Consider the following 24,070-nt stretch of genomic DNA (forward strand, 5'->3'; position numbering starts at 1 on the left):
CCACAGGATGGCAGCGTCCCCTGGGGATGTGTTACAAATGCAGGTTCTCAGGCCTCATCCCACATCCACTGAATCAGAAGTCCTGGGGATGGGACCCAGAACCTGTGTTCTGATAAGATCTTCCAGGAATTCTGATGCGGGCTAGAGTTTGGTAAGCCTTGGATGAGAATGAGTGGTGCTGGGAATGAAGATTGGAAGAAAGCATCAGATCTGCAATGCAATCTGTTAATGTAATCTGTCAGTGTTTCACTCCCATCGTTGCTGTGTTTATATCTACTCTTATAGTTCTTCTTTCTCGTGCACCGATTTGCTTTAACACGTCAGGGTCATGCCCACTGTGCCCCAGAACCTGTGGTGGACAAAATGTTCATAGAAGCCCAAGGCTCTTTGTTCCTTTAAGAAGTAGGTGCCTCTTTTATTCAGTCCTCTGAGTAGGTCAAGGCCATTACTAGTAGCTGAGAATTCATTTCCTCTGCCCTTATCACTGCCTTTCCAAACTGTACTACATGTGCTCAGGTTAGAGTGTGCACTTAGGGCTGTGCAAAGCTGTGTCATTAATGGGGGACAGTGCCCTATCCAGAGTTGAGGGAAACCTATATGGGTAAGTATGGGTAAAACTGGGGTTAGAATATAAAATTTGCATTTACTTTAAAGATAGCACAACAAATTTCTAGAATTGCTTCAGGCTGTGCCACCAGAACCTCCAGGGAGGGTATCCACTCTCCTTTGCCAGTGGAAATGTTTGAGGGGTCCTAGTGTAAGCAACCCAAGGGGTGGGCAGAATATGACTTGAAGACTTAGTCTGGGCACTTAGCCTGTTCATAAATGAGGAACTGCTCCAGTTAGCCTCTTTATTCTGTTACTCAAATATTCACCTTTCATCCATATATTTTGTATTCTTAATTATGTATTATCTATATTGAATTTTTCTTCCTTCACATTCATTTTTTTCCCTCCCTGTTTCCCTAGCTTTCATCCTGTGTCTTCTAAACCCATAGGCCGTGTTTATAAGAAAGCCACTGATTAAGCCAATGTGTGGATCCATATCTGGGGGACCTCTTACAGACTCGTTTTTGCATTAGTGTTCTCATCAGCTAAGCAGTGGATCTGATTTATTTTAATATAAATGTACGTGTGGGTTCACCACTCACCGCTTGGCTGAAACCTCCGCCAAGCTGGGCAGATCTTGGGAACTGCTGCAAGCTTACACCCTCCACCCCCTCCAGTGAACTCCTTGCTCTGAATTCTCCCCTTTCATAACCTCTTACTCCCTGTTTGGGCAAAGCTCTGTGTACTGAACGAGGAGCTGGCTGGTGAGGTGCATGCCTGTCTGTTTCTCTTACACGAGAATGATGGCGGATGTGGAGTCGCGTATTCACGCCCATTTGTATACTTGCTTTGGAGCCCTTTTGAAAATGTAACCCTGGAGGTAAATTCCCCACACATTTCTTTTAAGTTGGTCCTTTCTCCATGCCTTTTATTACAGACTTTCCATTTTCAAAAACTAATGAGACAGTAAGGAAATCTTAGAGCCAAATGTAAATGTGAATTTGAAAATGTCCCATTTTGGGTTTCCAGCAATGCTTGATCATTTTTGCTATGAGAGCAGTCAGATTTATGAAAGGAAATGGACCTGTCTTTTTGCTTTGTTTTGTTAAATAATTCATAGCAAAAATCCATGATTTTTCGAAGATCTTTCTCTATTTCAAAGAGCACTGAACTAAAGAATAACAAATAAGAAAACATTAGCAATTTGGCTCCTTTTTTTTTTTTTTAATTATCAGAAATATTCTTGACCAACCTTGTGTCTAAGTTCCCGTTTACCAGCCCAAATAAATTGGTCACAGCCTGCTCCCCTGTTAGTTGCAGGCAGGGGAAAAAAAAAAAAAAAAAGAAAGAAATATGGAGGGTTTTGCATTAATTTTTTAATGCTGATTACATCTTTCCAAGGTTTCTTTTGGAGGAATACACTATGTATTATTGACATATGATTCCTTTCTGAAGATAATAAAGACAAAGGTATTCAACTAAGTTCTGAATTCCACCTTCCCCATTTCTTCAAAGATCTTATTTGTAAACAGCCCACCCAAATGACTAATTAAAGAAAAAGAAATCGTTCAGCACAGTGGAGTTTCCTGGCAGGGTTTTTGGAATCCAACCACTGGAGTGGATGCTGCACCAGTGAGAGCTCTGCCATCAGTTTTGATGACAAGAGTTTGGAGCAAAGTATCAACCGGGCAGTATGACTATAAATGAAAACATCCATTTTCCTCTAAGGAAAAAATCAGCAATTTGGATTTGTCATAATGAGAACTATCACAAATTCCTGTGTTTTTCTGGATTAGAGGACTTGAAGAATAGTTATCCAAGGTAAGTGGAGGTGATGACAATCAAATATTCTCCATCAAAAAAAAAAAGTCTCCTTTTCCTGGGGAAATGACTGGAGTGGTGCCATGTTACGTAGCCTAGTGCCGTTATAATGTATTTTACAGACCAATGGAGGGGCTGCAGAATCTTTCACACTCAAAGCCATTTGTGTAGCTGGATTGGGTGTCCCTCCCCCACCCAAAGATTGCCAGATTTGCACTTAATATTGTCAGCCATATGTGTTCATATTGTCCATTATAACGTGATAGAATTCTGGCGGTGTTCCTGGGGAGAGAGCCCCATCACTAATGTGGCCGCCTTGGTGGATAGGGTAGTGTCACTGTTGTTGGGCTGGGAGAAGGCAGAACCGTGGCTCTTGTGGAGTGGACTTGCATGGGTGTCCTTGCCTGGAAGCCCCCCTTCCCCCTCGCTTGCTATAAACATCATGAAACATAGTTTTCTCCATAGACTACAAGACAGTCTTATGTCCAATGTCACCAGACTCTTTATCAAAAGGACTGAAAAGTTTCCCTCACTGAGTATATTCGTTACACTGAGAAGGACTGTGAAGCCTAAAGGGTTAACCTCAGTCCAAGATCTGACTCTGGTCAGGGGTGAAATTGAACTTATCTCCACCTTCTTACCTGCTGACTCAGAGGAAAAACCACCCCAGGGCAGACCTCACTGAGAACAAAAGAGAACAGGACAACGTGTGCCAGGTTCAGAGAAAGTAAAGAGGAGACTCTTACTTGAGAGACTTTTATGTTAGTAAGTTAAATGAGTACTGTACCTTTCTACTAGTAATATAAGAGTACCATTACTATATGGAAATATAATGTTCCATAATATTTTTATTGTGAGACAGGGGACGTGTCTTACTGCACTCAAATGTACAGTTTATACATGACTGTAAAGTTAGCTATAATCCATAAACAGGCAATATAGATCTTAGATATCTCTTTTAAGATCAGTTGGAAGGAAAATTCCTTATTCCTTAGCAACACCATAGGAAGCGGGATTGCCTCCAAGGGAAAAAAAAAATCTTTATCTTTCCTAATTATTCCACATGAAAAGGCAATAGAACATTCCATTATTGTAATATTTGAAGGAGAATCAATGCTTTTGTGATAATTCTCATGTATATTATTCAAGTATTGCAATGGAAACCTGAAAAGGTATTTATTTTTCTTTCATTATATTTTTCAGTACGACTAACTGAATTACACTGAAACAAGAACCGAGAGATATATTTTCCCTGAATTTCGTATACTATAATAGAAAAAACACATGTAGGAAGGTTACGTGTTTCCTGGGTTGTTGGGGGGCTGATAGCTTCAAGCACAGTACAAATAGGCATATTACTTGAGCATTTTCACTTTAGGCTATTTGGAAATGTGTCATTTAAAATGTGGAATCCTGGCACAAGATTTTCACACTGAAATTTTTTCAGAACTATCTAAAATGTGTCTTATTTGTGAAAATGCATCTTATTAATCCATTGTGATATAAAATAACAGCTGCTAATATGATTTTAAAGTTTGTAATAAAGTGCATCAAAATGTCTATAGAACGGATCGTGACAGCACAGCCAACAAGCGATATTTCAAGGACTTTTAAGATGTGAGTAAAATGTCACCATGGCAGAACATGAAAACTCCCAAATGTATCTTTTCTGATTTTGACATTTATTCTTCTAATTTGGACCCCACACCCACTTGCCCCAGGAATTTCTATTATTTGAAAGAAAGAAGAAGGCAAATAGTCATTGGTGCTAAAGTAAGTGATACAACCCCTGGTGTCAGCCTGTATCAGTTAGCTATTGCTATAATAATGCTGTGTAACAAACCACTCTAGCTCTGTTGCCTAGAATCATTTATTCCAGTGTCTGTGGGTCAGCTAGGATTTGGCTGATCTAGGCTTGGCTCAGTCATACTTGGGTCTGTAAGGGAAATATATTCTGCCTCTAATGGGAAGAATTGCATCAATAACAATAATGCAAACCACAAAATGACCCATAATATATTTCCCTCTGGAAAATGCCTGTGACTCTCTTTGGAGGAAAGCTGCCAGTGACAACTGCAGCTGTTTGTGGTGGTAAGGGGGAAGGAATCTTGCATGGATTAAATGTTAAGTTACTGATTTGATATCAACATAAACATATAATCCTGTTTGAGATGGTAGTGTAAGAGTGCAGTTTCTGGTGCTAGAATGCCAGGGTCAAAACCCCACCTCCAACAATTGCTGACTTTGTGACTTTGAGCAAGTTACTTAATTGCTTTGTTCTTTGTTCTCTTCATCTGTGAGAAAGAATAATCCCTAACTCATAGGGTTGTTTCAAGGATCAAAGAAGTTAGTGTTTGTAAGTATTAGCTTAAAAAATGAATTGTCATCTTCAGCCAGGGTAATATGTAACCACTCAAGTCTTCCATCTTTTATCCACCATATTGTTTCTGAAATATAAATTTCCAGGGGGCAGGAGCCATGCCTACTTTACATTCTGTGTGAATTTTCCAGTAAATCATCTTATTTGGTAAGTGGGCTAACATGATATAGTGACTAATACAAGTAAAGATTATTTACTTTCCACAGGTACTCTGTCTGTAAAATAGGTTTATTTAGGCTTAGGTTTAATAAGTTTATAGACAACCCCATGCCTGTATTTACCTTTCCTTGGGAAACCATAGCAAATTGATTCCAACAAGGCAAAACAATAATACATTCAAAATATATTTTTAGGCACCTATTGTGGGTGAAGATCCTTGCTAGACAATGGGGAACAGAGTCTGGGGTATGGGAGTTACAAAGCTGCAAAAAGAATGTCCTGTTCTCTTAAATAGCTTCAAGTCTATCAGGAAAGATAAAACAAATGAGTTGGGGAACAGTAGCCAAACAAAAAGGTGATGCTACTAGAAAGGCAGCAGCAAAAACTTTGGACGAGTTGAACGAAGAGAGTCTTCATTGTTAGGTGAATTTACTCATCTGTAGAATGGAGATAAAAATAATACTTACCTCATACAGTTGATTTGAGGATTAATATGTAAAGTACTCATAACATTGTTAACCACTATTGTTAGTAGTAGCAGATGTCTCATTCTCTCCTTCCAAAATATTGTTCTCTAATATTATCTTGTCCTCTAGTTTTTTAGTTCCACACTTAAACTATTATTATTGCTATTGCTATAATTATTTTTTACTTTATTTTTGTTCTTCTTACAACCAATGCTTGCTTATATTTACCCACATTTAATGATTTAATTTATTTGCTCTCCATTACTTCCTGTATTCCACTGCTTCTTCTGAGTTCAGGTTATTTTCATGCTGAAGAGATACTTCAGTTGTGCTTATAGTGAGGGTCTGAGGTCTTTAGTCGGTATTTTTATGATATAAAATTTCTCATCATTTCTTGTCTAGAAATGTATTTATTTTGCTCTCAAGCTTTAACCATACTTTATATGGGTACAGAATTCTACATTGATGGTTATTTTCCCTCAGCACTTTGGAATTATTATTTTATTATCTTTTACCTATAGTATTATGGACAAGAAATATGTGGTTTCTTCAGAAATATTAGTCTTTTCTCTCTGGTTGTTTTTATAGTTTACAGTCTCTACCGAGGTTCTCCACTTGTTTCCTCATTGTGTTTATATTTTCCTTTAAACCCTTGAACATATTTATACTAGCTATTTGAAAGTCCTCTGCTAATTTCATTATTTTTTTCATTTTAGTCCCTATATTGGCCAATTTTTCTTCTTATGAGTCAAATGTTCTTGTTACTTCACATGGTTAGTGATTTTTGGTGGTATGCTAGACATTGTCAGTCCAACATTCTTGAGTGTCGGATTTTGTCATCTTTCTTTAAAGAGTCTTGAGTTTTTTTCTGGAAGGCAGTTAATTTACTTGCAGATCACCTTGATCTATTCAAAGCTTGTTCTAAAATTTTGTGAGAGAGGAGTTAGAGTAGACTTTCCTCTAGAGTTAGACTAACTTTATTCCCAATGTGTGGTCTTTCTAGGATCCTTACTGAATTCCTAGGGTGTTCATTTGAATCTCCCCACCCTCATTGGTTGAAATCAAAACAATTCCCAGCCCTGTGTGATCTCCAGAATCTTCTAGGGAATTGCTCTTGTCTCAACAGTTGTTCTTTGCCCAGTCTCTTGGAGTTTCACCCTGTGTGTATGTACAACTTAGTATTTGACAGAAAGCTCAAGGGAACCTCTATGCAAATCCTAGAGCTACTTCTCTGTGTAATTATTCCTCTGGTACTTTGCCTTACATATCCCACTTGCCTCAGTAGCCGTAATTCTGATCTTTTTGGCTCAGTTAAATGAGACTTCAGTTCCTTGCCTGGAACTCTCCTGCCTGCACCACAGTCTGAAAATTGCTTCCAGGGTTGGAAATGAGGTCAAGGTTACTACAGGGCGTATGCTTTCAACCACTCTGATTGTTTCTGTCTGGATTCTTCCAAAAGCCAGCTCTGAGACAATGATTCAAGTGCAAGTAGTTTATTTGGAAGCTGATCACAGTAAACACCAGTAGGGCTGTACAAAAGTGAAACATGGAAGAGAAGGAAGCCAGTAAGGATGGGTTATTAAGTAAGTTCACCACTGTTTATCAACTGGAACTCAGTCCTGCTGGGAAACCAAGGGAGACGGCACAGAACTTGCTGCAGAGTTATCTCATCTGAGGGGTGAGGAAGCTGGAATATTTATCCTCTAAAACCTTATCTGTGATTGGTTGAAGGCTGTTTCGAAGGTTCCTAACTCTCTGGCACTTCAGGTTTGACCTGAAAATGGGCTGACATGGCTCCCTGACCTGAAAAGAGTTCCCGGCCGAGAGTCACAGGTGTTAGAGACAGTAGTTAGACGACTATTTGGGTGGTATTAAATCACATTTACCACAAATCCATAATTATAATGTTTCCACTTCATATTAGGGTCAAAGGGAAAATGATGTGGATAAATATGTCAACCTTGATAAATATAGTTCTAGGTCCTAAAAATCAATAGGTAGCAAGCTTAATGAAAACAAAATCTCTGTTTTTCCAGTTTGCTTTCATTTAGCTATTCCCTGCACATCTATGTGAAAATGATATTCAGCCCGTTGATTGGAAATACTACATGTCTCATATTTTGCCTGTCTGGAATGCATCTTTATGTGCTCTTTTCCAAGAGGAAACTTTTTAAAATCATCTCAGCCTAGTGGGATGGAGAATAAAATTGAGGTAGCACAAGGAGTAGCATTGAAGTACACAGACTTCAAATTGTCTTAGTTCAGATAAAAGGAATTTTGAGGCTGAATGAATCTGGAAAGTTAAGAAGTTTCCTAGACAAGCTTTGGTTGACATGGAAGTAAATGGAAAAGCAAAGAAGAAATAGAACAGGAGTGAATCTTGGCCTTTTTTCAGAGACAAATATATAGGCTTGGTTTTAATCCATAAGGTCAAATATTTCCTCTCCTCATGTTGGGCCATATCCTTAATCCACCAAGACAAAGACCAGAGCAACAAGGATTAACCTCAAGTTCAGGAGAATTTATTATTGATTTTGTCACAAAATAGCTGTGTGACCTTGAGCCAATTAGATCACTACTCTGGGCCTCACAAGAAAACAAAAACAAAAACATAAAGGCTATGTGAAGTCTTTCAAGTTCTTTCCAGCATTGTGGATCCATAAAATGCTACTTAACAGAAGCTTTGCCTGGAACAAAATTAAATCCAAAAGGAAAATAGCTTTCGTAATCATATCTGAACATTTAATTTGTCATTTGGTTTATGACATATGCATGAGGCTTATTGACAATAACTTGACAAGGTTAATTACCAGTGCAGAATACAAAGACTGTGTCGGTAGCACAATATTTTGTTAGGCATGTGTGACAACATTGCAAAGTAGATCAGCTGCACGATTGTTTGTGATTTGGCGTCCCCTTAGTTTGAAATGGCCACAATCCTAAACATGTGTTCCCCCATACCCCCACCTCCATGGACAAAGTGTGTGCTATAAAAAAATTAACTCAAAAAAAAAAAGCTTATCGACAATTTATTGCACTCTTTAGAAGGTGTGCAAAGGGTAGCAATACAGGGGGCAAAGTTTTCAGGTGGCTCTGACGCTACATAAACAGAAGCCTGTAAGTGTTTTCTCAAGAGCCATGGTGTTATTCAATCACCGGCAAAAAGGTTGTCCCAAACGAAGAGAGATGCTTGAATTGGTTAAGGGATCATGATGAGAAGTATCAATTCGTTGTTTCAATACTTATAATGATTCCTTACCTTGTAAGAAAATGAGTTTCTTAAAAATAACTCTGTCAACTCACTTTTTGAAAATCCCACAGATAACACCTTAATATCGAAGAGGGATGATTTACAGTCACAGTTACCTGGGTTTTGTACACATAATGTCAATTTTCACTTGCGGAAGGAAACATGTCACAGCATATCACTAGACTGAGAAAACAGAGGCACCTACCTGCAATAAACACACCATTTCCAGAGGAAGATTCCACCTCTCTCTCCTCTGGGGAGAGTAAAACCCTCTGTCAGTTGAAGGAGTATTGAACAAATGCTGTTAAAAGCGAATGCCAATTTTTCTGAGATTGTTAACAGTGGTGAATATCATGTTTATTTTTATTGAAATTATCTCTTCTCATTTATATGACCCTGAATAAAATATGCTTGTATAGAAGATGGGCATTTATGTCAGGCCAAACATACTAACTCATATATCAATATTTTGTCATAGGGCGATGTGGGTTATTTAATCCAGAAGAATATTTAGACTTTATCTTTTTGCAACATAAAATGACAACAATCGAAAAGTCTCATGATTTGGATAAGGAGTTTAATCTTTGTGGCCTTTCCAGAAAATGTTTCTACTTGGAAAAGTAACATGGCTGGTCGATTCAGGTTGGAAGCCATTTGGGCTTGGGGACTTATGAAGGTCATTGTGGCCTAGACCACAGGGAGATACTTTTTATTTTCCCTGAAAAGTGGTCTGGTTAAGTGGGGTCAAAATTATTCTCATTTGTGCAACTGCAGAGATATTGTTTTACATGTGCTGTGTACACTCTGCTATTGTATTAAGATTTGGCTGATAATTTGACACCTTATGTCAGCTGTTGACTACAAAGAAAACTCGATAAAATGCTATAAAGTAGGAGGAAGAAAATAACTAGGCAACAGCGTCAGTAAAGCAGGGCAAGTTGGGTTTTTATCTTTATTCTGTAATGGCTTCAGCCTTTGTCTGATATGTTTCTCATTCTTCTCTCATATCAAATTCGTATATTAACTGCCAGGAAGAAAAGAAGGAAATCAAAATGAAACCATAACTCTGAACCAAACTGCAGAGAATTTTCTTTTTTTCAAAATAAGAGATAGAAAGGAAATGGCACAGCACTTAGAAAATTACCCACACTTGTTTGAATAAAATGCCACCTTTAGACCCATGGTTCAATTCCTTACAATCTAAATTCCTTCCAAATGTGGCTCTGCCAGCATACTCCAATGAAAAAGAAAATTGACATTGTTATTTGAATAATATACATTATTATTACCTGCATAGAACTGTGTCCTTTGATGTACCAACATTTAACAATGCCCTATCGCTGGGTATTTTAGGCTATCTGCTACTCTCTGCCCACCCCCAATTTTTTGCTAGTATTAATATGATGTTTGAATATCTTTGTTGAGTAAGTGAAGAATTAAATGAATGAATGAAAGATAGACAGGTTCTGCTACTCAGAATGTAGAGAGGAGAGAAGTGACCCTTCATGGGCACTAGTGCTTGACAGCACCCCCTTTCCAGCCACAGAAAGCTGGCCTCTTTGGACCACATCTAAAGGCTTCCTTGATAGCTGATTTCTGGGTGGGTTCAGCGTGGGGAGGGGGCACTGGCAGAATGTCAAACGAAGAGCGGTCTAGGTTTGGGGAATATCTCTTCCCATCTCCCTCCCATCAGGGTTATCTCAGGTTGGCTATCTCCCTGGACCAGACCACTGTTCCTGCCAAGGGGGCCACCTGTTCCTGGCCCTCCCTCCATGTTCTGGTCACTGCTCCCTCTCCTCTGCTCCTCAGGTCTAGGGTTGGTGGTAGCCCTGTTGTCACTGCCTCCTGGGTCCTGGCAGTTTCCCTACCCCCTTTACCAAACCCCCCTCAAACTCATCCGAACATGCAATCTATTTCCTGCTGGGACACTACCGTGATAACCCTGTCACGTTAGGGAGCGACACAAACCAAGGTTTTGCTCTTTCATATGATTTGTGTATGATGTGGTGGTGGTGGTGACATTTTTACCTCCAAAAATACTATGTGTCTAGAAGTATTTCTCACAAATGGACAAAATGCAATTGAATGGAATGATACTTTGAAGTATTAAGTTAAAAAGTTACGAAACAGCACATATTATATTATATTACTTAGTTATAGTAATTATATTATATTGCATACATTAGATTATATTAATTATATTGATTACATGACATTATATTAATTATATTTATATTATATTATACTATACTATACTATGCTACACTACTCTATACTACATTATATTATACCGATGCTTTGTTAAAACTACTGAACACATGTAAACATTTCTGAGAAGGTGGATTGTTGGAGAATTTAATTTTCTTCCATGATTTTTTTCTGCATGTTTCAAACTTTCTACAATAAATATGTGCTGGTTTTGTCAAAAAATAAGTAAAAATTATTAACCAGTTGAGCAGAATCCCAAACATATATTAAGTCTTACGTGCCAGTTGTAAGGAATACAGAGCTGAATGAGCCTTGTCATTTGGGGTGCTGTTTATACATCTGTCAACGTGTTCTTTTTCTTAGTAGAACTCTACAAAGAAATGTTTCTGGCTGGAAGGGTGTGCCAAGGCCACACGAGCCCCAGAGGGTTGCTGGCATTCTCAGATGAGACCTTGAACCATTTTGCGCCATTTTCCTCAGATCACACCCCTTCTAGTTCTTTTCCCCTTTTCTAGCCCTCTCTGCCTTTTTGGTTCCTCAGTAAGATCCTCACTCTGGCTTCTTCCTCTCCTGACCCTGCCTCCACCATGCCTGTGTCCAAATGGATGCTTGGATTTGTCTCGTGGGCCTCCATCTTGGTTCTGCTTCCTGACTCCTGATCACGTCTGTCTCTTCTGCTCTGTGTTTCCGTGAGGTTCTTCATGGTCACTCCCCTGAGTTCAGGCCAGTCCCCATCCCCCCTCCTTCCATACTTCAACATCATGGGCCACCCTCCACCAAATCTGTATCATCCTCGTGGGGAGGGATTGGGTGGTCTGATTCATACCATGTACCTTGGATGTTATATAAAGTCCTGACTTTCTCTTGAGTATGATCTATGACAGGTGAATTCTATGATAAATTTGCATGTGCCTGAGTGAAGCCATGTGGGGTTTTACTGTTTAATTATGTCATGTTTTAAGTACATGAAAACAACATATACACATAACTTAGATGAAAGATTCATGCCCTTCATGCTAATATGTCTCAGCAACCAGGGAGACCCACAATTGGAGTTTCATGGAGCTCTGTGCCTTTTGTATATGGGACACACCCATTTATGGATCCAAACCTGGGATCGTTGTTAAAAAATCAGATTATTCCATATGAAGAAAAATTTAAGCAAATGAGGAAAAATCCCATGGTTCAAACAACCCATGATACAGAGTAGCTTCTGAACAAAATAAGAGACTAGTTTTCCTTCATCTTAGAAATATGGGAAGGTCATTATTGAAGTTTATTTAATCTTGAACTAAAGTAGAAGAACTCACCAAATTCTAGACAACCACCTTTTGCAGCTAGTAAATGCAATATTTGGACAAACGAAAGGGAACTCTATAAAATTAACATTCTTTACCCTAAGAAGGATTCCATCACCTGTAATATTTATGTAGCAGGTTCTGTCAGTGTTCTGGCTATAAGCCTTCAGGACCTCTCACCCTACCTGTGGATGCCAGCCTGACTTCTAACAGTGCGTACCAGCACCTTTGTCAGTGGACTACCCTCGACGGAAATAACCCACTTTACCCTAGTGATGTGTCTGGGAATTAACTACTCTCTGAGGCATTCCTTAATCAATGACTAACAGCTATGGGGGTACACGTAACCTAATCCCCTGACCCTGAACTGATATTTTACACAGTATCCCACCTAATCCCTGGGATTAAGCTTCAGTCACTCACCATAGTAACTGGCTTAGTAATACACTCCCGTTGGCTGTCTTTCCTTCCCTGTATCACCTGCCTATTGGCACACCAGTGTACTGCCCCCCTCAGATAAACCAAACCTTATTTCAGATCTGTTTCCCTGGGGAAGCAGGACATTACCAACAAGGGGACTGACTTTATGTCCCAAATTTGAAGGATCCTGGGGAAACCTGCCATGCTTCCTTGTAGGTTGTTCCTTCATGTGGATATCTGCCAGTGTAGACAGCTTTCGATCGGAAAGGACTGCCGAAACAGCATGCTAGTTTTCATGTCTTTTTAAGAAAGAGTTTGTTGTAATGAAATTGTTCTTCTTGCTCGTGGGCCCATTTGAGAAACTATGGATACCAGATTTAGAAACCAAACCTTAACTTCTGATGGGAGGTTTGGGATCTGGTCAGATTCAGAATATGGCATGTCCCCATCTTTATTTCTGCTATAGACAGTGGGCAGGACTGTTAAACAACAGGCTTTATTAGTTACACAGTCCAGCGTACCACTTAGGAATAAAAACAAGTAATTTATTAAACATTCCCTTGACCAACAATGGCTTAAGAGAAGAAAAACATCCCTTGAGGGGGAAAAAAAAAAGTTTCATGAAACTCCAAGGTTCTTAAAGGTCTAAACCTTTCAAAACTCTCCAATTCTGTTTTGCTTTTCCTCTCCTGGTTAATGGTAGCACTTCATCACACGTTTCACGTTGTCATTGTGTAAATACTCTGTAATGAGCAGCAACTCATGGCCCTGTATAACCACATTGCACTGTATTTATAAACTTTCCCTTATATTTACATTTGGAAATGTTAGGTGATGAGCCATCACATATTTCCCGCCTCTTCTTTTCTCTCATATTGTTTTTCAGAAGCAATATACATGAGGATGACTGACACCTCTTTCTTCATGTTATCTAGTGTTCTGTTTGTGTGTGTGTATGTGTGTGTGTGTGTGTAAGTGATTGGATATGACTGTGGGAAAAGGATAAGAGTTACAGAGGAAGCAAGGTGGAATAAACTTGAGAGAGATAAAGAAAGAAAGAATGGTTATACTTAGGAAAACAATGTTTTGAGATGCAAACTTTAACATGAAAGGATTTTATCTTAAATAAATCGAGGATGAGGCAAAGTATAGAAAAACATGAACTGGAATTCTAATGTTCATCAAACCTTTAGAACTGTGCTGCCTCATAGGGCAACTACTATCCACAGATGGCTAAATTTAAGTTAGTTATAATGAATCAAAATTAAAAAATCAGTTAGTCATTAGACCAGCCACATTTGAAGCATTCAACAGATATGTGAAGTTAGTGGACAGACCTAGTGTGGATATAGAACATTTCCATCATTGCAGAAAGCTCAGTTGGATAGTCCTGGTCCAGAAGGTGTGAGCACTTCAGCATCGTATTCAACAGACGTAACTACGTGCTATCATCTGATGAAGCATATGGAAATCCTGCCGTCCTCCACCACCATTTCCTCTTTCTTCCAGGGACTTGAAATAGGAAGAAAAAAAACAACCCCACAGACCTACAAAAAAGAGAGAAAAGACAAAGAGGACTGTTGTAAAAATAAGAAGCTTTGAAGAATCGGAAGCAGATGTTATGCTGGGAGCTAGTACGTGCTATGGCACCACCTGCACCTGCTTAATTCCATCCAAAATCATTTCCTCCACAGTCACCATGAAGAAAGACAGAGATTCGAAGATTTAAGAATATTTGGTGGGGAATCAGGGAGGAAAAAAGCGAGACTAAGGTGCAGATCAGAATACTGGTTCATTCCCAGTGGGCGTTCCTGGATCTGAAGTAAGGAATTTTCTCTGCCCAGAGCTTGACTGGTTGGCTGGACCACCCTGCAAAGCTATTCCATATGTCCACATTTTGCATATGAAATTATATGTTAGCTGCTGCTGATATATACATATATACACATATGCTTTGGTTAAGGATATGTTGTGCAAACGAAATTTGTGTGTGAAAATAGTCAAGGACCATTCTTTTATCTCTCAAACAATGTGTTTTGCTGCCTATATTTCATAGTATTTCAATGAGTCTGAGCTCAGCTCAGATGACGTTGCCTTAATACTTTCCTTACAGTGGCTTGCTCATTTTCTGGCACAACTCTTAATTATTCCTGGTGAAGAAAGCTGCCAGTTATAACTCGTTGGTTCTGAGTACTAAAAGTATTCTATTGCTGAACCCATAGAGACAGAGTGAATCATCTGACGAGTAATATGAACTCTCTCTTCAGAAACAAATTGCCTGGAAAAGGATACATTCTTCAGAAGATGCCATCATTTTTCTTCTGGAAGAGTTACTGGTTCCCATTAATGGGTGTAAATCATAAAATCTAGCTGCACCAGAAGAGAGACCATTTTGGAGTTGATGTGGGTGACCCAGTATTTTACCAAGCTGGTGACAGTGGGATCTTTCTGGAAATTGAATAGGAAATATCAGCTGACTGAAAATACATACCACATGAAAGCTCAAATAGAGAGTAAGTGCTGTCCCAGACCTATGATTTGCTAGCATCTTTGATTGTTCTCTTGGCTTGGCATAATCCTTCTCTCTTTGCAGAAGAGGGCTTATTTTTCACTTTTTCTCAGCCAGTGTTTTCCCTTCTGACCCATAGAGAAAAACTCGAAATCATCGGCTGCATTTTCTACTTGATTCTCCACATTTGTGACTCCCATAGAGGGAAGACCAACACTTCAAATGAAGCCTGCAAGTTGAACTTTTGGAGGTGAATCATAGATTTCTTAGTTCATTCATTTATTCATCTACTTATTCATTCAAAAATTTATGCTAGGCACAGTGTTATAAACTGGAGGTACAAGGAAAATGATAGACAAAATCCCTCTCTCTCGAAGATTACATTCTAGTAAAAGATAATAACCTGGGATATTAGTTTCCTGCTGCTGTTGTAACAAATTACCACAAATTTAATGGCTTAAAACTGTACAAGTTTATTAACAATTCTGCAGGGCAGAAGTTTGACATGGGTCTCACTGGATCAAAAGTTTCTTTCTTGAGGCTCCAGGGGAGAATCCATTTCCTTACCTTTTCCAACTTCTACAGGCCACCTATAATTCTTGACTTATGGCCCCCTTTCTCTGTCATCAAAGCCAGCAATGTCAGAGTAAGTCCTTCCCATGTCACATTGCTTTGACTCTTCTTTTGTCATCACAACTCTCCTTGACTACAGCCAGGAAGGGTCCTTTGCTTTTAAGGATTTGCTTGATTAGATTGGACCCACCAGGATAATCTCCCCATTTCAAGGTGCAGTAATCACATCTGCAAAGTTCCTTTTTGTCATGTAAGGTAATTTATTCACAGGTTCTGAGAATTAGGACATAGATATCTTTTGGGGGCCATTATTCTGCCTACCACATCATATAAACCACTGAATAAAAGTAAAATAGTTGTTACAGTGAAGTATCACCTCACACTGGTCAGAATGGCCATCATCAAAAAGTCTACAAATAATAAATGCTGGAGAAGTGGAGAAAAGGGAACCCTCCTACATTGTTGGTGGGAATGTAAATTGGTGTAGCCACTATGGGGAATAGTATGGAGGTTCCTTTAAAAATAAAAAAAGAGCTACCACACGATCCTGCAATCCCACTCCTGGGCCTATATCTAGAGAAAACCGTAATTCGAAAAGATACATGCACCCCTCTGTTCATTGCAGCACTATTTACATTAGCCAAGACATGGAAGCAACCTAAATGTCCATTGAAAGATAAATGGATAAAGAAGATGTGGTATCTATGTCTATATCTATATCTATATCTAGATATACACACACAATGTAATACTACTCAGCCCTAAAAAGAATGAAATAATGCCATTTGGAGCAACATGGATGGACCTGGAGATTATCATACTAAGTAAAGTAAGCCAGACAGAGAAAGACAAATATCATATAATATCACTTATATGTGGAATCTGAAACAAAAATGAACTTATTTACAAAACAGAAATAGACCCACAGACATAGAAAACAAACTTATGGTTACCAAAGGGGAAGTGGCGGGGGAGGAATAAATGAAGAGTTTGGGATTAACATATACACACTACTATATATAAAATAGGTAATCAACAAGGACCTACTGTATAGCACAGGGAACTATACTCAATATTTCATAATAACCTATAAGGGAAAAGAATCTGAAAAAGAATATGTGTGTGTGTGTGTGTGTGTGTGTGTATAAGTGAATCACTTTGCTCTATGCCTGAAACTAACACAACATTGTAAATCAATTATACTTCAAAAAAAAAAAAACCCACAAAAAGACTGTCTTTGATGTGAAGCAGTAAAAATTATTAATGTTATTTAAAAAGTAGTTGAATATTGTGGTGAGTGTTGCAAAAGAAACAGAGAGGGTAATGTGAGAGAGAATAAGAGTAGGGCACCCACTTCATTGTAGTTAGGAGAGGTGTTTCTGAGGTGATATTTAAGCTGAGGACTGAAGGGTGAGAAGGAACCTCCCCTCATTCAATCAATGGAGGTTGACTTGGTGTGAGCATCTCACAGATCCTAAGCCCCACCACCCGGCTATCAGTTGATTAATTCAGGGATGGGCATCTGACCTAGGCTTGGCCCATTGAGCCCTTCTCTGAGATTTTTAAGCTTAGTTGCCGGGGAAAGTGCTCCATTCCTCTCCGTGCTGAAGCTTGGAAATATGAACGCCTAGAGTAGTCATTCATGTTTCTTGCCCTGTAGAGGGCATTGATATAAAAAAGGAAAGCTGGCACATATAGTTAAACAGAGACAAAAGACAGCAGAAGTCTTTTGTTTGAAGTAAAGTTACTGATTATATTATTTAGGATTCTTTTGGTTTTAAGTACTAGAAACCAAAAAACCTAACTATCTTAAGCAAAAAATGAAATATAACTCTTTTGTTCCCTGGTAGAAGCCTAATCTCTGAGGCTGGTTGGACCCCTACCCTTCTCAGGGTCTCATGATCCTATCAATACATTTCTCTCTTTTGCTTAAGATACGTAAGTTTCTATCTTTGACAACCAAAAGAATCCTAAATAGTGCAATAATAATCTTACTTTCAGAAACCATAGCACACCCAGAGCTCTCCATGGGATCCGATAAGCATTTTTAAAATCCGTGTAAAATGTTACTACTGGTTTTTTTTTTTATCCCCAAACCACAAATATCTACTTCATATCACATTATAAGAGTTGGCTTTGCTCATTTGTCCAGTTAGAACGTATTTTGCGATCTCTTTTCTCTTTGCTTTTTAAAAATTTGTGAGATATAGCATACATATAATGTACACATGTAAAATATATAAGTACAATGTAAAGAAGAGTGATAGATAATAATAAAATGAGCCAATCTTGCACTGACCTAGCATTAAGAACTTGAACAATCCCTGTGCCTTTGACCCTCCTCTGGGCTCCTCTATGCATGCATCTCTCTTCCTCCCCTCCAAAAGTAACCACTATCCTGAGTTTTCTGTTAATCACGCTCCCATTTTTCTTTAAAATGTTACTCTGTGTAAATATGTGCCTTCCTGAGTGATGTGCTTTTTAATTTGCCGATTTTAACATTTATATAAATAGACCCATGCAAAACTGATTCGTCTACTACTTGCTTTTGTTGTTCAACATTGAATTTTGAGACTCATTCACACTGATATGTATAGGTGAAGTTCATTCATCTCCACTACTATATACTAAACCATGCTATGAATATGCAACAATTTACTTATTCAATTCTGATGATGGACAGTTAGATGGTTGCTAATTGTTTGCTATTATAAACAAGTCACCTGGGGCACATGAGTAAGTTTCTCTGGTGTATACACCTAGAGGTACAATAACTGGGTCATAGAAAAAGAGTATCTTCAGCTTTAGAGGTAATTCCAAGTAGGTTTTTAAAGTAGCTGCACCATTTAATAATCCAACCAGTTGTGTACAAGATATAGCATTGCTTCATGTTGCAGCTCAAATCTGGTATTGTGAGACTATTATTACTAATCTGTTGGGTGTGAAATGGTATCTCACTGAGATTTTAAATTGGATTTTCCTGACTAATATTAAGGATATTGATCAGTTTTTGCATATTTATGGGAAAGGATGGTTCTCCTGTAAAAGCATGTTCATATGAAAACATTATATATTTTGGAATTGAATTCTTTATCAGCTTTTTTGTGTTGCAATATTTCATTGAGTTTGTGAGTTGCCTTTAAACATTCTATTTTTTTTAATAAACAGAAATTCCTGATTTTAATATAGAAGGATTTATTGCCTGGGCTTTGTATTATTCTGTTCAATTCTCTGTCTATCCCTTCACCAACACTACCTGTCTTCATAGTAGTAATAGTAATAGTAATGAAGTAAAAATCTTGATATTTGGTAGGGCTAGTTTCTTTAGTAGTGTTTTGATTATTCTTGGCCAGTTGCCATTCTTTATAAATTTTAGAATTACTTACAAGTTCCATAAAAATCCTCTTGGAATTCTAATTGGAACTCCATTTTATCTAGAGATTAACTTGGGGAGAATTGTCATTTTAAAAATATTGTCTTCTTATCTATGAATAAAACTGGTTCTTCCATTTATTTGATCTCCACTATGGCTGTCAAATTTAAAAATTGTTCACATAAAGACCTTACATGTTGTGTTAGATCTTTCTAAATATCTTATATTTTCATTGATATTTTAAATTGTATCTTTTAAATTATATTTTCTGTTTGCTACTGGTATATAAACTGCAATTGGTTTTTGTTAATCTTATGTTTGACAACCTTGCTTAATATTCTTTTAAAATCTAATATATTTTTTGAAGAAACCTTACTTTTTTTTTGAATTTTTGAATATTTTATTTATTTTTTATATAGCAGGTTCTTATTAGTTATCTATTTTAAACATATTAGTGTATATATGTCAATCCCAATCTCCCAGTTCATCCCACCACCATCACCTTGCCCTCCCGCAAAACCTTACATTTTTTATATTTACATTTTTAGCATACAAACATAAGGACAAAATAGGCAAGTATTAGAGAGGAACACAATATTTTTCATTTTTCTCAAATGGCTGTTTGTCATATCACCTACGAAACAGATATTTTGTTTCTTGATTTGTAATCTTTATTCTTTTTATTTTAAAAATTTGTTTACACCTATCAAAAAATCCAATAAATGGGTTTTTCCTGATATCAAAAGAAAATATTTTAATATTTCACTATTGCGTGGATGTTTGCTGTAGGTTCATCATAGATAACCATTATCATATTAAGGATAGTCCTCTTTCCTGAGAGGTTTTTGAAAATTATTATTATAAATAAAGGTTGATTTTTATTAAATGCTTCCTTTTTTTTTTACATCTGTGGTGATTTATGATTTTTTTCCTGTATTCTTTTAATGTAATAAGTTATACTAACACATTTTCTATTGTTGCACCAACCTTGCATTCCTGGAATAAACTCAGTTAGTCATCAGGTGTTATCTCTTTATGCAATGCTAGACTCAGTTTGATAATATTTTATTTAGAATTTTTAATATATGTTTATGAGGGAGATGATCTATATATTTTCCTATTTTTAAAATTTTTTCTTTCTTGGTTTTGTTAATAAGTTCATACTAGTCTCAAAAATTGAAGAATATTTTATTCAGCTATTACTATAGTAATAACTCCACTATCTTAATGGTTTGCAACATCACTTATTTTCTCTCATGTTACATGTTATATTGTAATTCTGGTTATCTTTGGTGGGCTAAGCTGGGCTCTGCTTTATGTGCCTTTTCATTCTAGAAACCAGGCTAAAAAAGCAGCTTGTATTTGGCACATGCTGTTTTCATGACTGAAGGTAGAAACATAAGAGGTGTGAGCCAAACCAAATGTGGCAAACATCACATTTTCTCATTATTCATCAGCAAGTCACATGGACAAACTCAAAGTCAATGAGGTGAGACATTACACTCTGTCTCTTAGAGAAGCTTGACAATGACAAAATGGGAATGAGTAATTGTTAATAAATAACAGCCTCCCATAGTCATCCCTCTTGATCATAAAAACTTTCTTTCTTCTACAAGTAAAATCACTCACCTGCTCACCAAGACATCCAAAAATCTCATTTAATTATGGCATTAAGATCTAGGATCTTGACTGGATTCAATTTCTTTTACTTCTGAGACCTAAGTACAAAAAAGTAATCTTATGTGTAATCCGCCCTCCCCCATCCTACACCATCTCTAATAGTGGAGCAGAGTTAGTTGAACCTAAATAAGCACCCCCATTGGAAAGAGGAAGAATGGGAATTTCATCATTGTTACTAGTGTATAGCAATTCTGAAATTCCTCTGGGAAAGTGTGGTGAGGCCCCTTACTCTGAAGGTAGGAAGTATTCCTTTCTTTCTTTCTTTTTTGGCCAACCAGGGATTGAACATGAGCCCTGGCAGTGAAAGCTCCAAGTCCAACCCCTGGACCACCAGGGAATTCCCAGGAAGTATTTCTTGATTAGACTCTGGTCATGGTGCCTGGGAGCAGTTCCCCAGTCCTCCTTGGCTCTTAATTACTCTTTGGGTCATCATTCCTGTTTCATAATTTTCTTCAGTCGCATCTATAGAGGACTTTCTCAATCTACTTCCTGCCAAATGAAATGTGTGCAGCCCAGCTGTATTGAATAGTCAGTCTCTTTTAATCCAGGCTGTGGGCATTTTTGGAAACAAAATTCTCTCAAACACTTTTAAACATGATTCTTTTCCCTGTGCAAAATGATGGACGCTATTTTCTTTGTGAGACCCCACTCTAAACATCATTATGGGTCCTTTGATCTTATCAGGATTCTTACCGTAGTCTTCATCCCTGAACCATCCTGCCTAATTGAAGAGTGTTTACAGGGAGCCATCTTAATCCAATCAGAGGATTTAACGAAGATATGACAGCCAAGATTTTTGATTTGGTCTTTACTCCTAGTCTATATTTTAATGGCCACAATCTTAGCCCTATGACTGTGTGCAAATTTGAAAACGATTTGCCACCGGGAGATGAGTAACAGCTGCAGCTTTCAACCCTTCAACTCCTGGAATTTCTGGATTCTCATTTTCCACCTTACCTCTGCAATAACTTGAAAAGCAGAAAATAACCTAATAAACTTGTGACTTGGGCAGAAAAATTCTGAGACAAGGCATGTCTCCAGAAAGAACATTTAGGTCAGTTATGATGTTTTATGTGTGTGTGTGTGTGTATATATGCAATTTACTCAATTCATTTAAATTTTACATTTATTTTTATAAAATTTTTTTATACTTTTTCATTAAAAATGTAATCTCCACAGTGGTTATAATCATTTTTTCTGCTAATAATAATTATTTATGCTTTCTCTTCCTTTTTCTTAATCAATCTTGCTAGAAGTCTTTCAATTTTGTTCATCTTCCCAAAACACCAATTTTGTATGTGTTGTTTCTCTCTAGTATATCTTTACCTTCCATTTCATTAATTTTTGTGCTTATTGTTACATTTTCCTTCCTTTTACTTTCTTTAATTAATTCTGTTATTTTTTCTTACTTCTTAAGTTGGATGCCTTGTCCTTTAAGCCCTTCTTCTTTGCTAATACATGCAGTTAAGCCTATAAATTTTGCTCTAAGTGCCATTTTAGCTGAACCTCACATTAAAATATGCAGTTTTAAAATAAATTTAGTTTTTTCTAATTGCCACTGTAGTTTCTCCTTTAATCCATGAATTATTTAGAAGTGCATTTAAATGTATAGACATATGTGCTTTGAAATTCTTTTTTATTTTTTATTCGTTTATATTTTGCATTACCCAGAGAATACTGATTTATTGAATTTTGTTGAACCTTGATATGTAGCAAAGCACAGAATCTTTTTTTTTTTTTTTGCATACAAGGAATAAGGAGTAAGCGTCCACAAAAAGACATGTGTAAGAATGTTTATATCAGTTTGCTCATGATACTCAAAATGGAAACAGCCCAGATATCCAGTAATAGGAAAATGGATAAAGAGTAGAATATTCATAGAATGGAATATTACTCAACAACACTCAACAATAAAAAGAGAATGAATAACATGAATGAATCTCAAAAAAAATATGTTGAAAAAGCCTTACACAAGAGCACATAAAAAGTGCAAAAGAGTAGGATTCCTTTTATATGAAATTCTAGAACTGGAAAAACTAGTCTACAGTGGAAACAAGCATAGAACATGGTTGTCTTGGAGTGGCACTGGGGAGAGTGAGGATTGACTGGGAAGTGATAGAATTTTCTAGGGGGGTGGTAATGTTCTATATCTTGCTAAGGGTTTGAATTACAATTATAAAAATTCATTAAATTGTACACTTAAGATTTGTACTTTTTTAATGTCTGAAATATCTTTATTTTGCTATTGCTTTTGAAGGTCAATTTAACTAGGTATACAATTTTGAGTTAACAGTTGATTTACATCCAGTACTTTAAAGATATTTTCCTACTGTCTTTGGACTCCCATTGTTATTCTTGAGAAGTCATCTGTTATTCTAACTATGGTGCTTCTGTAGAATTTATTTGGCTGCTTTTATTACCTTCTCTTTATCATTAGTGCTTTGTACTTTCAAAGTAGATGGATCTAGATTTCTTTTTATTTATTCTTTTGAAGGTGTTTGGGCCTTCCAAATCTGATTCTGGGATCTCTCATCCATTCTAGAAAATGCTTAGCCATTATTCCTTGGAAGAATGTCTCACCCTTTTTTCAATATTAACTCTAGTTAGGTATCATAATACTCTCTTACTATATTCTCCACTTTGTCTCTGCAACATTCCAGACAATATCTTTTTAACTGCCATACAATTAATTAATTCTCTTCTCAGCTGTACCTAATCCAATGTTTAACTGTTTCCCTGAGTTTCTAATTTCAATTATGATGTTTTTAACTTCAAGAATTTATATTTGGTTTTTTAAAAAAAATCTGCTTTTTTTTTTTAGGAACTGTTATTATTTTATTATACTTTTATTACCTTTTAAATATTTCTTTAAATGTATAAACTTATCTTGTATTGTGTATATGATAACCCCAATATCTATGGTCTTTGGGTGTCTGATTATGCCATATTTGGTGTCTGCTTAATGTGTTTTTGCCTCCCCATATGTCAAGTAATTTTTGTATATCAATTCATGTTTCTTAGAACATGGGATTTTTTGGACCTCTAGGTGTTAAATATTTTTCATGGGGTATTTGTGTTTGCTTATGCTTGGAACCTGTAGACATTACAAACTTATCAGGGATAAGTTTAAGATAAATTACCAGCTTGAAGTTTCTGGAATTGCCCTGAACATGCATAAGTATAGTATTGTAGTTGACAATTCTCAAGGCAAACATTTTTCTTTTTTGATTTAGCAAAAATCCAAAACTAAGACTGGTAATTATCCCCCTGCCTCCTATTATGGGATAGGTTTTTCCTAGTGCAACATTCAGGAGTCTGGACTATAAGAGGTGCTCTCTGATATAACCTCACAGACTTTGTCTTTTGCCTGTCATGTGTTTGGC

This window comes from Eubalaena glacialis, chromosome 6 (assembly GCF_028564815.1).
Source record: "Eubalaena glacialis isolate mEubGla1 chromosome 6, mEubGla1.1.hap2.+ XY, whole genome shotgun sequence".
NCBI classification, from domain to species: domain Eukaryota; kingdom Metazoa; phylum Chordata; class Mammalia; order Artiodactyla; family Balaenidae; genus Eubalaena; species Eubalaena glacialis.